Raw genomic sequence first — 4826 nt, forward strand, 5'->3', positions numbered from 1 at the left:
CGCTTGGTTAGTTAGTTAGGCGGTTATATCTTTCCTTAATTATTTTCCCGAGAGATGATACTTCAGCCAATCTGCATAATGGAGGTGGTCGGCCCAGGCTCGCTCCGCTAACAAGGTCTTCCCCTTACATTGATTTTCCGATAGACTTTTGAAGTGAAATACATCTCCCTTTATTTCTAACAGGTGGACTTCGGCAGGTAGACTTATGGAGTAGTAGTAGTAGTAGTAGTAGTAGTAGTAGTAGTAGTAGTAGTAGTAGTAGTTAAAATGTTGTTATTACGTCATCTTACAATAACTATGATAAATGTTTGTGCATTTCACCATCCGTGTACATTGTTTACCTCTGTAGTGTTGTAGTTATCAATATCCTTTTGTGACTTTTGATATTGCGATTGTTATTGTGTGTGTGTGTGTGAGAGAGAGAGAGAGAGAGAGAGAGAGAGAGAGAGAGAGAGAGAGAGAGAGAGAGAGAGAGAGAGAGAGAGAGAGAGAGAGAGAGAGAGAGAGAGAGAGAGAGAGAGAGAGAGAGAGAGAGAGAGAGAGAGAGAGAGAGAGATAAAAGGAAAAAAAAATGCAACTCTGTGACAATCATAGATGCGTGGAAAGAGAGAGAGAGAAGGAAACTGATGTGAGGAAATTAGTTGGTATGACAGGCAATATAGACACACACACACACACACACACACACACACACACACACACACACACACACACACACACACACACACACCAATAGTGATAAATGGCGTAACAAGCAGACCAGGAAGAAGACAAATGGCCGATCAATCAAAAAGAATGACAGAAACAAACAAACGAAGAAACACGGAGGCACATAAAGGGGAGTAAAAACATACATACATACATACATACAGACAGACAGACAGACAAACAGATCAAACACAAATAAACAGACAAACAGGATGAAAATGTTGAAATATACACAAGATACAGACAAATAAACAAACAAGACAAATCCAGACATACACACATACGAAAAAACAGACAGGTAAACAGAAGACAACAGACAATCAGACAAACAGATACACACACAAACAAAACAAAACAAAGCAAAAACATTAAGACATACATAAAAATAAAACTACAAGAAAATTTCGTGAACTCTTACACACAGACAAACAGACAAACAAACAACTAACAAACGCAGTGAATACAGACAAACAAATGTATCCAATAAGACATACAGACACTCAGACAAGCACACTCAAAGACATAGGGTGGCAAAATGGAGCCTCTCAGTGTCTTTTGCTCAGACCACCAGCTGGGGGTAACAAGGGGAGGAGGAACAGTGTAATTGGCAAGTAATCAGAGGTAATCTCACGCTCGGCCTGCTTTTGATTGGGGAGAGGAAGTTCAAAGTATAATCCCCAATCACCACAAATTAGGTTGAAAAGCACACGCGAACTTAAAACTCTTTCCCCGGGTATCCCTCCAGTCTCTCTCTCTCTCTCTCTCTCTCTCTCTCTCTCTCTCTCTCTCTCTCTCTCTCTCTCTCTCTCTTTCTCTCTTGGTAGACTTTTAGTGCGATTTTCTTGCATTACCGGCTGTCTTTTATCATTAGGCTTCATTACAGAGCTATCTCCAGTGGCTCTACGGTATGGCGCTTGTTTGCCTTGTAGATGAAATGCTGTGAGTTGAGAGTTTAGTGGCAGGAAAGGTGCAGTCCACCTAACATAATGTGGCTTACGAAAATAGACCTTATTTCGACGCCAAAAATCAATCTGTCTTCACCATTTTCTCCCTGACATTATTTATCGAGCATTTCCTTTTTCGTTTTTCACTTTTTTGATATTCTAAAAATGATTCTTGATGGAGTATTTCTTTCGCCGTCTCCGTATAAGCTTTCTCTCCAATGCCTCTTCTTCAGCAGTGATCCTCCCTTCACTGTACCTTCCCTCTCCCGGATCTTCGCCTTAGCTCTTCGCTCTTTATAGACCTTTCAATTCTTCCCCGTTGAGAGCAGTTCCCTCTTTCCTTCTTCGACATTTTCTTCCAGCGTGTTTTCTCTTGACACCTTTCTCTCTCTCACCCTCTCCCACGTCTTCTTTCCTCTTCTTTCCCTGAGTACCTCCGTCACCCTATTTCATCCCTTCAATAAAAGTTGCCGAAGAATCTTTCTCATGTTATTTCCACCCTCCAATAGTTCCTCTGGCCTGGAGTCCTTTCTTTCCTCAATACCGCCAGCCGCGATTCTTTCCTTCTTGTATCCTCGCCTGCAAAACTTCCTTCTAATACCTCTGTTTGTTTTTCCTACCCAGTACCTGCCGTCTATCAATCTTCCAGCGTTCTTCTGTCCTGTATTTTTTCGTCCCATCCTTTCCTCCCCTCTATATCTTTTCCCTCTGCTGCTTCCTGGGGAGTCTTTCCTTCAATATCAGCTTGCGTTTTCCTCTCAAATGCATTCTTCCTCCTGCTTTTCTCCTCTTCCACTTCTTCCCTTCTCTTTCATCCGATTCTTTCTTCTGATTCTTTCCTGCAATGGTATCTCTTTTCTGATGTCTCGTCTTCCAATAGTGTTCCTCTTGCGTCTAGTTTACTCTTTCCTTCAATGGCGAAATGGATATGTATTGTGCTGCTTCCTCCTTTTTATACAATGCACCTCTTTCTCTCTCCTCTTTCCTTGTCCTTTTTCCATCATCACTTCCTCGTTTTTTATTCTTTTCTCCGTGTTTCTCTCAGTGGATCTCTCTCTCTCTCTCTCTCTCTCTCTCTCTCTCTCTCTCTCTCTCTCTCTCTCTGTTCTTCCCCCGACGATCACGTGAGTTTAGTGCAATAAAGGGACGGGAAACGGAAAAATGCTCGGGGAGAAACGACGCAGTAAAATGTTTTCGTTATCTCCGATTTATGGTAACCGAGCGGCGCAGTAAATATGAGAGGGAAAAATATACGGGTAAGTTCTTTTATTTATTTTGTAGTGCGCTTTGTTCGTCAAGTTTGATATTTTGCCTTTTTTTTTCTCTCTCTTTCTTTTTTCACGGTGCGTCAGACGAGGGATAGGTGGATTGATTGATGGATGTGAAGGCGTTCCAAAGATAAGGAGTAAAAGATGTACAATTTCTTTTTTTTTTCCTTTTTCCTTTTTTTCTTTTTCGGCTGCTACGTATGCTTTCATTAAAAAATAAAACTTTGCGTCCAGTGGCGGGGTCGTTTCACAGCTCAACTCTCCCTGTTAGGTTTTATGAAAGAGGGGGGTTAGGAAAATGTCAGAAAGCAATTACATATTTTTGATTCAAATAACAGCGGACGTCAGCGGCAGGTAGGACGTGGTGGTGATTGGGAGCCGACGATTACAAACTTTTGATAGGGGCAGTCGTGGTGGTGGTGGTGGTGGTGGTGGTGGTGGTGGTGGTGGTAGTGGGTGTAATGTTATCGCTTCCTTCCCACACCATTATCACACCCACCATAATCACCCCCCCAAGGACGCGACGTAACCATGGTAGCGTTTATCCACTAAATAACTACCACGCCAAGACAAACACCTAGGCCGCCTCCACGTATGCACTCACACATTTACTACAATATTATATTTAGTTTAGTTATCTATCAAGTTCCTCCACCACCATCACCACCACTATTACCACCGCCATCACTTTCGTCACCAAATTACCAGTACTGTCCCGCTACCAGGCAACACCACACCACTACCACACCACCGCTGCCGCTGCTACTCGCTCAGACCATCTCCACAACTAGCACTGTACTGTTACCATCACCACCATACCATCACCGTCACGTACGCTATACTTAATGCCATCCTGTAATCATCACTACTATTAGTATACCACAACCATCACTGCCATTACCACCACCAACAGTATCACCATTCAGTCCATCTCAAACTTGGATAACAAAGTGCCCTCGCCACACCATCTCACAACAACACGAGAACATTTGTGGTCCTCGCAGGTTTGGTCACAGCGCAAAAAAGAGAAAAAAAAGATTCACACAGGTCTATAAAACTATCAAAGTAGCCTCTATTGCACACATCCAAGGGGCTCAGAGAGATGGGAACAGGCTCACAGGTCTGGTCCCGTCACCCGGGCAACACCGTGCTGCTAGAGAGCGTGTGTCGCGGCAAGCCTGGGGGTCGCCTCGCCAGCGCTACTGAACGAATACTGGAACTGAGAGAGCCGCCACCCTCAGCCTTGCTCGGGCCGCTCGCTTCGCCTCGCACGCGCTGCACGACTCCCGCCCCTAAACACACACATAATGCACACACCGCCTAATGACATCTTCATTATATATACATTTATATTTCCCCAAGGCCACTCACTTCTCCTCCAGCGCTACAAGTCATTCACACACAGATTTCCACGTCTGGCTTCAGTACTTGACTTTCATCATGTTAGGTCAGGTTTGTCACACTTCCAGGTCTTGTCGAGGATCAGGCCTGGTGTATTTATGAGTCTCATCGCCACCAATGGGAGTCAATCGATCTGAGTCCTTTATCTCTTCTGCTCCTCGAGGCTTGGTGTGTTTTCCAGCCCCGTGGCATTCAGAACTGTCACACGTGGCTCTTGTCTCTTGTCCTCCCACACGCCTGGTTAGCATAGTGTTCCATCCTCACTCCTCCCTCTCCTCTTTTCCTGTTGAATTTTTTTTTAACTGGTAGCTAATGTTTTTTATTCTTAACCTTTGTGTTTGTGTTATCCATGAAAATTTATTAGATCTACGGTAGAAACATCATGTTTATATGGCATTTTTCTACGTCTCCTTGTGGAACAAAAAAAAAAAAAAAAAAGGCGTCCTCATGTGCTAAGAAAAATAATAATGATAATAAAGAAATAATAATAACAAAAAGATAATGA

At 43.3% G+C, this 4826-nt stretch overlaps 1 long non-coding RNA gene across 1 annotated transcript in view; it reads right to left on the reverse strand.

The window, feature by feature from the left end:
• Positions 1–4173, reverse strand: part of LOC123508924 — a 15876-nt gene extending 11703 nt beyond the window's left edge. The window contains exon 1 of the long non-coding RNA XR_006676036.1: positions 4039–4173. This is a non-coding gene — a long non-coding RNA (uncharacterized LOC123508924). The remainder of the gene's footprint in view (positions 1–4038) is intronic.
• Between the last annotated feature and the right edge of the window lie 653 nt (positions 4174–4826).

This window comes from Portunus trituberculatus, chromosome 25 (genome assembly GCF_017591435.1).
Source record: "Portunus trituberculatus isolate SZX2019 chromosome 25, ASM1759143v1, whole genome shotgun sequence".
Lineage (NCBI taxonomy): Eukaryota > Metazoa > Arthropoda > Malacostraca > Decapoda > Portunidae > Portunus > Portunus trituberculatus.